Here is a 13,992-nt window from a genome sequence, read left to right on the forward strand (position 1 = left end):
GCCAGTGTCCAGCAGCCTCGCCTCTGTCAGTGCGCCCCAGCCATCACCAGTGTGTGAATGGGTGGATGACTAAATGTGTAAAGCGCTTTGGGGTCCTTAGCGTCCTTAGGGACTAGTAATGCATTTACACTTAACAAGACAACTTTCAGCCGCACACAGACCACGTCTGGCCCACACTTGTTCACACACAAAATAGGCCTATGATCTCCCTTAAAGCAGAGTCACCAGTGAGAGCTCTATCCTCCTTACATACAAAACCAAACACTTTACGTCCTCAGTGGCGGAGAAAAAAAACCTCCTTTCGGTGGTGAAACCATCCTTAAACCTTCTTGAAAACTGGCGGACAAACCAGACCTCCTTAAAAAAATTAAAAACTGGTGGGGAAATCAGGTAGCTTATCCACCTTAAAATAAAATAAATAAACAGCCTTTATTGCAGCCTTTTATTCTCATGGTCACAGAAGGTTACAACACTGCATGTGTGTGTGTGTGTGTGTGTGTGTGTGTGTGTGTGTGTGTGTGTGTGTGTAATAATAATAATCACAGGGAAAGAAACACACACAACTAATAGGTACTATCTAACACCAGTGCAGAAGATGCAAATTCATAGAAAATATCAATATGACTCATGTAATGTTCAGTAGAAAACCAGCGTGTCTCATGGAGTAGCCCAGAGAAAACATTAGTGAATGTTGTATATCAGTCAAACAGGAGATCTTCTGTCACCATCAGGTGACACAGTTATTAAACAGTTAATTAAACGTCATCAAAGTTGTTACTTTATCATTTCTATTAGTGTTCCCTTACCAATGTCTTTTTTTCTGTGTATTCTACTATGTCTACTTCTAGTTGTTATATGGCTGTCTATGATGGTACTGCATACTGTTTTTGGTGCACATATCTGTGTTTCTCAGGTCTGTTCCCTGGATTTTCACCTGGCTTTTATCCTGTATGTTTCAGTTGTTTGTATTAAATTACAGTAGTTTTCTTTTCCCTCTTTAATAAACATGTGGAACTATTTTTTTTTAATAAGATAGCGCTGGAGTTTTCTTCCTTTTTGAATTTTTCAATGCATTTTTGTCATGTTACAATGGCGTTGATTTGTGTTATTGTCCGACGAAGATCACGAGTGCTGGAAACATTTGCAAAACAACTGGTAAAGTTGGAAACTTGTAGTGTGCGAGCTGTTGATTTTTTTTTCATGGACATTGTTAACTATGTTTCAGATCAGTAACTGGCTCATTTGTTTGTTTGTTTTTGTGACCAGGAGATATTTTATTTTGTATTCTTATGATCACAGTTATAATTAGAAGTATCAATCATTAATCATTTACCATTGTGGAATCTGATGACAGTATAATCTTTGTTTTATATCTATGGTAATCTGAGTAAAGATTAATGTATGCAGGTTATCATCATTGTAATCAAGTTTCAAATGGTATCTGTTAGGTATTTTGATACCACGGTAAGCATTTACAGGATATTGTTTTATACAGGAAAACTGTTACTCAATAAGGCCGATCTACTAGTTGTTTTTCTCTTTCTCTGTGACCCAAGAATTAATGTGTAGGACTCACAGGCTGGTACCAGAAGGTCGAAAACACCACAGAGATGAGACCACTTCCTTACTCCCATCCTCCCTTTTTCTTTATCTCCTGGAAAAGGCTCGTTAAAGGCTAGGTGGTTTGTTTCAGAATTCACTGATGAAAGAACTCTGTATTTTATGTCTAGGAGTGTATTTTGCTGGGATGATCATAAATTATAGCTGAACTGATAAACTACACAAGGGATACTTTGCTCACAAGGCAGGAAGACGTTTCCTTATTTGGTCTGTACCGGTTTGAACTGGGAAAGCTGACACACGAACCTTTTTTCATCTATATAAACTGCTGTGTATCAAATAAACCTTTGAGTTGATTTGGGAAGACAACCTGAAGCAGTCTGTGTTTCCTTGTTCTCCCAAGCTGCTCCCGGCGCTGTAACTAACCCAGCTGAACGGCATACCTGAGTGTTACTTTAAATAATTAGGAATCTTAGAAGGAAAGGACAAAACTCTGCTTATCGCTCACGCCACGGAGGAAACCCGGGAAGGCAATTTCCTTCAATTTTGGTGTCAGAAGTGGGATCCCTGACAGAAGGTAAATATGCGTCTTTCATATTTATATAAAGACCTATTATACCTCTCTCAGTGATTGATCCATAAAGAAACGGGATATGCTGACGAAGTTTCACTTAGTGATCCAGAGAGATACACTGACGACTTCCTCAGTCCCCGAATAAAGTAAATTAACCCTTGTGTGGTGTTGGTGGACACAGGAAGTTGCCTGTTGTCTTGAATATTTTAATTTTGTTTAAAAAAATAATAATAATTAATTGTTTAATTAAACGTACGTTAAAAAGTGAGAAGTTGCTCACTTAGAAAAGTGACACAGAAAGTTGCCTGTTGTCTTAAATACTTCTCGTTAAGTGAGAAGTTGCTCACCAAAGAGTGACACAGGGAGTTGCCTGTTATCTTGAAACGTACGTTAAGAAGTGAGAAGTTGCTCACTCACAGAAAGCTAGTAAATAATTAAATTTAATTTTGTTAAAAAAAAAAAAAAAAAAACGAAAGAAAACTGAAAACGGGTCTCACAGACCCGATTACCATACAAGGGTTAAAAGCAGTAAATTAAAAGCAGAAAGACACAGGAAGTTGCCTGTTGTTTTACGAGAAGTTGCTCGTTAAGCGAGAAGTTGCTCGCTAAGTGAGAGTTGCTCACACAAACAAAAAATTGCTAGCAATAAATTTAAAGTGACCTCAGCTGTGCCGCAGCGAAAATACTAACCTAAATCCTCCTAGCGTGTAAACCCCTCTGGAAATCACTGAACATGGGTCAGAATTATTCAAAGACCACAGACAGGTCCGATAAAAAAAATCTAAAGTACCTGTAAAACCAAAAATTAATAAAACACAAAATAAAGTCTCAAATAACGGCTCAGTACAACTCCCATTTCCGGTTACGTGTAACCTACGTCCGCGAATCGGTGAAGACGTCCATGATCACGTATCCAGAACATGCGGGAGTGCTTATGTGACTGACTTTGTTTACAACTTAAGAAGTTCAATGCATTCTAATTTCTTTTCGGAGCCTTATCCCGAACGATCATCGCCAGAAAACAGGTCAGTAGAAATGTTGAATATCATTTGTGATAAGAAAAGTAGTCTGCTTAAAAAGTCCTGTAGAAAATATATGATAGAATGCCGCGACGTGATACATCAAATGTTACCGCTATGGACAAAAGGAGGGTAAATAATGACAAAGTCGCCGATTTCTTTAAGAATCTAAAGAAATTCCTGCTAACAATGTCCAGAGACAAAATTGACTCAATCTGCAGTAACCAAATTATTTCCATTTGAAATAAGACTATTTCCAAGACCATGGTCAGCTTCCAGAGGGGCACCGCTAGTAGAAGGTGATGTATATTGCATTGTCCACTGATGTTCACAACCTGGTAGAAAAACTGAATAATAACTATCAGAAAGTTTGTCTCTCTCAGCTTTTCCCCTCCACAGTTCCACCAGTGGAGACAAGGAGATGCATGTTGGAGAAGCCACTAAAACCAAGGACTCTCTGGGAGGCCGCGCGTGTTCCAGCCCCCAGACTGTACTGGCAGTGACGAAGAACCAGCATCCTCACAGACGGACAACCTCAGTGGATTCATGCCAGCAGGGTTAAGACCAGCCCAATCGGACCATCTCAGGCGTCGGATCAAGCAGACGACATCTCCGGCGAGCCAGCGCCCGGAACCAGAGCAAATAAACACACGGGTAGATGACATCTCAGGCGAGCCAGCGCCCGGATCCAACATACACACACACAATCACTGATTAACACACAACGTCTGAAAGAACAACAACAAGGTACTCAAACATCCAGCAGGAACAGACAGCCAAAAGTACCACATGATGTCTAACCTGATAAAGCCAGACTCATTTCATCCTGATAATGGAGAAAATGAAATGCCCATTGTCATCATACGACGCTTATTCAATGTCTCTCGAACCTGGGACCAGGCCAGAAGACGACTGAAGAACTGTTTTTCTTATATATTTAGGTTATTTATCATATCTATCGCATTAACCTTAGGATTTCTCTTTGCTATTCTGTATTGTAAACTGCAACCATGTTCACATTTCTGCAGGTCATATTTTGCTGACTATACCTCATGCTCCATTTTGCAAGACACCTACTTAATGCACTCCTCACGCTCCCTAAAATCAGTAAATAGCAACATAGACGCCACTAATAAACCATCTTATGCGCCCTCTAGAACAGGAGCTAACGCCTGGTATGAAAATGCCAGAACAGCCGCTCGTGATTTAGGAAACAGTAACTGTTATGTCTGTTCAAAGGCTAATCCAGAACAGGTAATAGTAGGATACCCCATATCCGGTTTCCCCCTCACTGAGGGACTAGAGAAAATCGGTGGAGATAATGCTCTCTTTAAAGACACTTTACAGTTGACTCTGAGCCCTCTCGACTGCCTACTTAGACACACACACACACCAACTAACCCTGAGACTCCATTAGGCGAATTATTGAAGTTATCTAATGACACCGCAGGGACCTGCGCCCCAATGAAACGCCCTAAGAATAGGTTAAAGCCCTCACTGCCCTTAGGACAGATCCCTCTCCATTTTAATACTAGTATGATATGTCTGCGCAGACTAAAGTTAACTGGCCCAGACACACACATAGATTATACAGAGGATAACTATACATTCTTCTCTGACTCCCCAGGTGCACGCTGTAATGAGACATGGCTAGCTGTCTCTATGGCTGAAGTTGTATCATATCTGGAGGAACACACACACAGTTCAAGTTCGAGCAGAGAATCGATCATTGTTCCCCCAGACGGTGTATTAAATGACACTGACTGGGGGGAGTTAGTTAAATCACACATGGTCACGCGCCTGACCAGACCAATCCCACATGCTTATTGTTTGTGCAATAATACCCTTAGATTAGCTTTACCTGTTAATTGGACCGGTACCTGTGGTTTAGTAACCGTTGATGTATGCTGTACTTTCATTCCCAATAATACCGCTTCTAACGGTTCATTCACACAAGCTATGAATAAACTTGAAGCATTGCAGATAGAACTAATTGCCAATACAGGTCACGGTCAGTGGCTACATAAGTGGCTACAGGACATGTTTGGAAGATGGAAGGAACTAATTGTAGCCTTTGTAACCGTTGCAGCATGTTTTTGATGATTATTGTCTGTTGTGTGGTACCCTGTGTACGTTCAATGATAACCCGTATAGCTACTAGTACAGCTACTTCAATGTATTTGCAATTGGCACAAATTGACCCAGATTATGTGTCAGATGTCATCAATGATGTTCCTGATGTGTATATTGAACATTAGGTTGTGAACTATTACATTTTATGATTTGCTTTTTATATTATGTTATTACATTTGTGATTTTTCCTTTCTATTTGAGTTATTATTTTTAAAAATAATAAAAGAGGGGAACTGTTAGGTATTTTGATACCACGGTAAGCATTTACAGGATATTGTTTTATACAGGAAAACTGTTACTCAATAAGGCCGATCTACTAGTTGTTTTTCTCTTTCTCTGTGACCCAAGAATTAATGTGTAGGACTCACAGGCTGGTACCAGAAGGTCGAAAACACCACAGAGATGAGACCACTTCCTTACTCCCATCCTCCCTTTTTCTTTATCTCCTGGAAAAGGCTCGTTAAAGGCTAGGTGGTTTGTTTCAGAATTCACTGATGAAAGAACTCTGTATTTTATGTCTAGGAGTGTATTTTGCTGGGATGATCATAAATTATAGCTGAACTGATAAACTACACAAGGGATACTTTGCTCACAAGGCAGGAAGACGTTTCCTTATTTGGTCTGTACCGGTTTGAACTGGGAAAGCTGACACACGAACCTTTTTTCATCTATATAAACTGCTGTGTATCAAATAAACCTTTGAGTTGATTTGGGAAGACAACCTGAAGCAGTCTGTGTTTCCTTGTTCTCCCAAGCTGCTCCCGGCGCTGTAACTAACCCAGCTGAACGGCATACCTGAGTGTTACTTTAAATAATTAGGAATCTTAGAAGGAAAGGACAAAACTCTGCTTATCGCTCACGCCACGGAGGAAACCCGGGAAGGCAATTTCCTTCAGTATCCACAGCATTGTATTCACCGTCCATAACTGGAGGGTCTAGCAGGACCTTGTTCTAATTCATTTCCAGGCCTACATCAGAACATGCACATAGAGAGTTATGTAAACACGCACGTTCACCCTTATTTACACAGGGAGGTCATGTCAGGACATTCTCTAGTTGGACACACAGGCTCACCGAACTGCACAACATGACATGTCACACACTTGGTTTTCTCTAAAGTATCATCTGATGTTTGTATAAGGAGAACTTTGGACTATGGGGAGACTGTTATCATTTCCAGTAAGGTCTAACTGTGTGATGTCATCATGGGTTACATAAGGACGGGGAGCTGTCCACTCTTTGGAGATCTGTGGCTGTACGCTTGTCTTCCCATGCTTCTGTCTTAGAAGCATGTAATAAAATCACTATGTTTGTCACCTACACGGACTCGGCTGTTTTTCCTTCTTACCCAAACTGAACCAGACGTAACAACTTGGTGCCGAAACTCCGGTTGGGGGAGAGGGGAGCTTGCAGCTATCGTGTGGGTGACAAACAGGGGCGGAGGCCAGCAGCCTATCTGAGTGACGCCAGGCGACATAAGAAAAGGTGAGTGCCACCTGTTGATTTTTATCCAAAGGCGCTATATTGGAAGTTAAAACTAAATTTAATTAAATAATATTCACTCAGTATGGGCTTCTGGCGTTGGTCCATGGTGATCTTGGGGTAATTAGTGTTAAAGGTAGGGAATAGTGAACTGAGTAAATGTATTGCTGTTTATTTTGAGAGTGAACTGTTGAGTTAAGAGGTTATGTGTTTAAGTTAATACGGTTTAAGGTGTGTGGAAACAAATAAATACGGTTTAAGAGGTTTAAATGTGGGTTGACTGGGAATGCCAGCCAGTCAATCGGTAGTGTAGGGCATTTGGTTTTAATTGGGTAGCAAAAACGCGGTTTTGGGCTTCAGATAATTAAACGGGGGGGCTGAGAGCTCACCGTGAGGCTTTTAAAACAAGTATATTTATTTAGGACTGGAGACGCGGTCTCCTAGGAATGCAGTTCGTCCAGCAGGTGGCACTGACCCCTAATCGCGGACGCGTGGTTAGGTTTTAGCCCGGAGTTGGCCTTCCGCGGGGATTCGGACTCCCGTCAAAAAAGGCTAGACAATCAATGGGTGATTGTCTTATACTGCATTTTTTGATCGACAGGGTCGCGGACCCGGCCGTGACCTTTTAACGTGGCTGCCTTGTGAGTTTTAAGTATAGCTGAAGGCGTGGGTTTGATACTAGCGCCAGAGGTGGAGCTCCTTTCCAGCTGCGGGAAACGGTTATAAATTAAGTAGAATTCAGTAATGTGACCGTTTTCAAGGCGGCGTACTTGAAACGTTAATTGACCAGCAAGGGCGCGGCCCTGGGCTATAGATGCTTATAAATCAGTCTAAAGTATAGGAACACCGCTAGAGAAATAAACGAGATAAGTGGTTCTGGCATGCGGTGTGTTTATACGGGCCCGTGTGTATATTGTATATAAATTACCCGTGTGTGTGTGTGCATTTAAAAGTGTAAATTGTATAAACTGTCTTGTGTTGTTGAATTTCTTCTGTGTGGATCCAGAGTGTGAAAAAACGATTTGATTTGAGAACTTTGTGTGATTGCTGGGAGATTTTTTAGTTGGGTCGTATTTCTTCTCTACCTGGAAAAGGCAGAGATCTGTGCTTCATTTGATGTTGTGTAAATAAAGCTTTTAAAAGTTGGTTGAGCCTCTCGTATAAGGAGGGAAAACGGTGCATGGTAGATTGTCTGGATTATTTTTCTATGTGAAAACTTTGTAGTTGTTAGGGAAGTGAATGTGAGAGTGAATTTTCGCTGGCTTTGCGTGCTTAAAACTGTTGCAGTGGACGTTTGTGAAGTTTTGTTGTGAAAGGACGATTAGAGTGTGTGTGTGTGTAGGTGTGTCTGTGAGAGAAAGACAAGGTGGGGGCCGAGTGCTGTGTGTGTGTGACTTTCTGCATGACAGAAGAGGAGAAGTAGGTCAGTTGATTTTCTGTGAAATAATAATAGTCAAGAAAAAAGGAAAACAATAAAGTGTGGAAGTGTGAGTGAGATATTGTCTCTGACTGGGGAAGCAGTGAGAGTAGAGGTCACCTTATTCCCCTGCTGGACACAAGAGAGAACATGATTTGGAGTGTTGTGGAGGAAAATGATTAGTAATAACATCAAGCAGTTTTTGTGTTTGCAGTCAAGAACACATGAAATTTTTACTTGTGGGGTTTAAAGTTAGTAAAGAGTTAAATCAACCCTCCTCAAAAGTTCAATAATTTAGGCAGTTATGTTTATACGAATACTAAATGTATGTTTAGTGTCCTCATACAGGTGTTTTTTCTTAACCTGGAAACCTGAGTACGGCAGCAGAAGACAGGCCAAGCTTTGGCTAAAAATTCACGGCTGGACACCAGAGTTGTCCCCACCCCTCCCGGAAAACAAAAAGAAAAAAAAAAAAAAGAGAGAATGTAGTTTTAGGCAGGTTTTTCTCACTGAACTGCTCTGGGTGCTGTGTCCCTGAATCTCACCAGTGTTAACCTCTGGCGGAAGACATGGAAAAAAGGAAAAGATGTTCCTGGTAAATGACTGAAACAAATAAAACCACACACAACCAGAGAAAGGTATGAGAAGTGCGAGGAACAGACACATGTGCGTGTTAGAGAAATGCCTCATTTGAGAAGAAGTTAAATTAACCCATACACTGCATTTCGTTGCCCTGTACCTGTGCATGTGCAATGACAATAAAGTTGAATTCTATTCTATTTTATTCTATATACAGACGCACCCATACATGCAATGAAGAAACAGCTTACATACATGTGCACGTACATGCAAGATTAAAGTAGCGACACTTAACATACACCTGTTTTTAAATGATATAGTTTATACATTACTGACAAAAGACTCTCTGGGTTGCAGGACGACAACTTAACGTTAAAAGACAAAGACACTGGTCTGATGATTAAGTGAGGATATGACAAATTTAGTGGTTAAAGTGGGATATGTTTTTGTTGAGTGTTTAAGACAAAGGACTACTGAATGGTAGAAAATTCCTTTTTAGGTTTCTAAACAGGATCTTAAGAATTTTAACACGTACCTGTGTTGTCCTGTCAACTTGGGGGGTTATGAGTTGATTATATGGTGGGAAAAAACAAAAAAAAAAAGGGGGGAAGGGAGATCTCGTTGTTTCTCCCCTCTCGGGATAACACAGCCAACACAGCACAGCCAGCACAACATCATTTTCCTGTTCGCCTGTTTTGTTTTGTTTTTGTTTTTTCTGAAAGCCGAAGCTGACCTGGACTCCTACCCTCCCCTCTACCATCGTTGCCCTCTCCGCGACCATCTTTGACCCTTTGACCCCTGAAGGCCACACCAGCTGGACTCATAACAACAACTTGAGGATGTCAACAGTGCTGCAGAAAACAATCTCATGCAGCGGAGATGGAGAACGCTAAAGCTTCAGCTGACAGAGCTGTGACGAGACGCGCATTAAGCCCGGAGGAAAAGGGAGGGTGAGCAAAAGAATGCTGACCTCTGAGAAGAGCCGAACAGCAGAGCTGCAGAAGGCCGTGGAGCAAAGTAAGGACAACATAAATAGACTCCGATCTGACGTGGAAGGAAAAGACTCTGAGGTTTTTGTCCTCAGTAAGAGCTCAAGGCATCAGAGCAGAAACTGAGCATGGCTCCGGAGGAGCTGGCTGCTAATTGAACTCATCAGTCAGACTTGGAGTTTCACGTACAGGACTTGTAATCAGGCGGAAGCTTGCTGGAGCAGGAGGTCGTCAGACTTGACGCAAAGTTCCAACAGCAGGAGTAAACCCTGAAAGAGCTACAGAAGCAAAAGGGTCAAGTTACAAGGAGAAGATGCAGGCAGCTGCAACAACGGATGAAAACAGACCCAAAGAGGAGGGGAGGACCCCAGGGCATGCGTCAGGCCGCTGGTTTACCCAAACAACAGAGCAGGAAGGTGATGAATACAAACACACAAACACACACTTCTGCATCCGCCGACTTAGAATGAAGAGAAACACACACATGAACACTTATGCACTCGTTGAGTGAGTGAAAACTGATACACACCCATGCACCAAAATCAAAATGTTGATTCAATTCACTAAGAAGTGACACACAATGCTCCAGCTGCTGCAATGAAGAATGCTTTATTAACAAAGGCTCAATGCTGCACACAACAAATCCAAATACAGAATCTGTTACAATAATAAGCCCAGAGGGCATTTGTGTGGTTTGGGGAGCAGAGTCCGGAGCGGTTTGGTTATGAAAACGATGCCCGTGCGAGATATCTGGGGCTTAAGGCCTCGACTCAATTGTTTACTGTACACTAAAAAGAAAAGAAAACAGCCTGAGCAGTGGTGCAGAATGAAAACGATGAATTAACAGTGTGAGTCTTATTTCAGAGCGCCACATCATGGTGATGGAGATTGAATAGAAGGAGGAACACACGGACAAAGAAGAAGAGAAAGGGGGGGCAGCCCTTGACCCCGATTGCCTGAGGTATTAAAGTTCTGTACTAAATTCTGGTTTCCAGTGTGAGAAAAGTCACGCAGTGCCAGTAGTAGAGCTAGGTTGAGTGATGATTCTAAATCACTGTAAGTAAATCATCGTACACCCGTTCAAGTTTCATGATAACGGGGATCTAGACTTTGTTGAACTCTAGGCAATTTGAACAGCTAAGATTTGAGTGACCAAGTAGCAGTTGAATAAAAGTCATTGAATAAGTGTTGAAATAAACTGGCAGAATTAAGAGAATTAAAACATTTCAAGAGCTCAAATTACTTAATATGGAAACGGTTCTATTTTGTTTCACGAATGCAAAACATATAGGTTTAGGAATGGGAAAAGGTTGAGGTGGTGTTGATTTGACTCTGTGTAGGTTTAGGTGGGTATTTTTATTGATGGGAGGAATATTCAGTGACAAGTCCTAAGACCCGGGCGTCTGCATTTTTGTTTTTGTTATCTTTCATTTTATTTTGTTTTATATTTTGAACAGTGCACTGATTTTTGTTTGTGAATCTTTTCTTTAAGCAGATCTGCACATCGGAAATTACAAGCATTACACGTCGGCGAGAAAATTGTTGCAAGTGAGTTTCTCCACATTAAAATGGGCACAGGAGAAAGCCACTTATATGGGGACAATTAGAAAATGAGAGTCCCTGCCCAAAAAAGGATTCAGCGAGGTAATCCGATCTCAAGTTCTTCTTTTTCTTTTGAAATGACGTCATTTTGCTGAGGGCGGAAATCTAAATGCGGCGATGGTTTCCACTATCAGCAAAGAAAGAAAAATGGATGAATGAATGAATGGATGAAAGACTGGAAATAAAACAAACGGACTGACTGGTAAAAGCTGACAAGACTTGACTACGACTTAAGGTTAACCTCCACCGAGATAGAACAAGAGGGTGGATGAATTTATGTGTGATTCTTTTACAGGAAATGTTTTTATAGCATCTATGGGATGTGGATGGCTGACTACGGTCAATATGCTGCTAATGTTTGCTTTGCTTTGGTGAGAAGGGTGCAGTAGAAAACAGACAAGTGACATGAAAACAAGTAATAATAACAAATAACTAATTTGGGGACAGTTTAACCTAGAGCCCACTAACTGGCCATTAGGGGCTCTCTCTCTCTCTCTCTCTCTCTCTCTCTCTCTCTCTCTCTCTCGGAGTAATATTGCCAAAGGGTGAATAAAGCAAATTGCGGCAATAATAGTGATTTAATGATTGGAGAAACCTGAACATGATACTTGTCTGTTGGGCTGAATCTTTTATTACTCTTATGATTTGCAGGTGGTTGTAAATAAGCTGTTTGCTTTAACAGGTTTGCTTTTTAGCTGAATTGCAAAATACAACTAGAACGATTAATTGAGATTAATCGCAACTAACCTGAAACTGAGGAGGTTCTATATAAGGAAGAATTAAAACAGGTATAAAATGCATCTGATCTTTAATTGCAGGTGTGACCATGAAGATTTTTGGTACAGATTGCAGGTTGTTGCTCATTATTGAAGTGTGCTCATAAAGGCAAAAGCTATATAGGGGGTCTATGATTTGGTTTGTGTTTTAATGATTTAGGTATGGCAAAATTAAAGGTTTTTAGACAATTTAGGGGACCAGTGAGAAGCATAATTAGATGATCAGAAACTGAGTACTACACTCAAGTTAGAATTAAGAATGCCCAATTTGTTTGAGGTCTGTTGTTCATTTTTATACACACATTGCAAATGTGCTTATAAGGAGCTGGCACTTAGTCTGTGAAGGTCAAAAGCTTCATCCAACAACGGATCGGATTGATATATTGGAGCTATTGACTTCACGTGCAGAGGGTTAAGTGCATGCACGCTTACACACATAGGCATAGCATAGGATTGGAATAAACAAAGTCAACAACATTAGGTTAGGAGAGCCAGCGCAGGAGAGGTGTTGGCTTTCTGTCTCTTGCAGAGAAGGGAACAGACACCAGACGGGGACACGGAGATATGGGGACCCTTCACAGCAACTGGGGTCAAGTGTCATGGCCTTGGGGCTCCTTGAGAAGATGGATCCCATAACCACAGCGATAACCAGGAAGGGGTTGGCGAAAACTAGGAACACCAGAGACCAACGAGGTTCGAGAGGCTTTTGGCAAAAAGGGGGACACGGCGGTGACAACGGACATCAAACACACAGATCTTTGTTTGAATAATCCCTAGATCTGTGTAACGACTGAAGGGTGGTCTACCCCGGAAGTCGAAGAAAGAAGAATCCGAGGGCGTTTCTTCACTCCAAGAGGAGGTGGTAAAGGGGCCTGAAGCGTGACAGGCTGAAACTCGAGTCTGAAGCTAAAAGAACAGCTGGGTTGTGGGATAATTGGAAAACAACGGAGGTGTTGGGGTTGATAAGTGTCATAACGTGTTTGTTTGGTTTGGAGACAAATCCTGGTGTGAGTTGGGCTGGCAAGCCAGCCCAAAGAGGAGGAATGTGACCAGGAGATATTTTATTTTGTATTCTTATGATCACAGTTATAATTAGAAGTATCAATCATTAATCATTTACCATTGTGGAATCTGATGACAGTATAATCTTTGTTTTATATCTATGGTAATCTGAGTAAAGATTAATGTATGCAGGTTATCATCATTGTAATCAAGTTTCAAATGGTATCCACAGCATTGTATTCACCGTCCATAACTGGAGGGTCTAGCAGGACCTTGTTCTAATTCATTTGCAGGCCTACATCAGAACATGCACATAGAGAGTTATGTAAACACGCACGTTCACCCTTATTTACACAGGGAGGTCATGTCAGGACATTCTCTAGTTGGACACACAGGCTCACCGAACTGCACAACATGACATGTCACACACTTGGTTTTCTCTAAAGTATCATCTGATGTTTGTATAAGGAGAACTTTGGACTATGGGGAGACTGTTATCATTTCCAGTAAGGTCTAACTGTGTGATGTCATCATGGGTTACATAAGGACGGGGAGCTGTCCACTCTTTGGAGATCTGTGGCTGTACGCTTGTCTTCCCATGCTTCTGTCTTAGAAGCATGTAATAAAATCACTATGTTTGTCACCTACACGGACTCGGCTGTTTTTCCTTCTTACCCAAACTGAACCAGACGTAACATTTTGCATAGATGTGCATGTATTTATTTTATTGTTCTGTTTTGACGTTGCTAGTTTGAGATACTGTCATCTCTGAGATGACCATTTCTGTACCTGAACCCTGGGCAGAAACAATAAACTTGACTAAACTGATATTAAAAACACTGGTTTGTTCTAATCCAGA

The 13,992-nt window shown here is 41.3% G+C and overlaps 1 long non-coding RNA gene across 1 annotated transcript; it reads left to right on the forward strand.

Moving 5' to 3' along the window:
- Positions 1 to 6,255: 6,255 nt before the first annotated feature.
- LOC143415593 (uncharacterized) lies at positions 6,256 to 13,780 on the forward strand. The gene is made up of 2 exons (XR_013096023.1): positions 6,256 to 12,824; positions 12,909 to 13,780. It is a non-coding gene; the product is annotated as an uncharacterized LOC143415593 (long non-coding RNA).
- Positions 13,781 to 13,992: the final 212 nt, after the last annotated feature.

This window comes from Maylandia zebra, linkage group LG3 (genome assembly GCF_041146795.1).
Source record: "Maylandia zebra isolate NMK-2024a linkage group LG3, Mzebra_GT3a, whole genome shotgun sequence".
Classification (NCBI taxonomy): domain Eukaryota; kingdom Metazoa; phylum Chordata; class Actinopteri; order Cichliformes; family Cichlidae; genus Maylandia; species Maylandia zebra.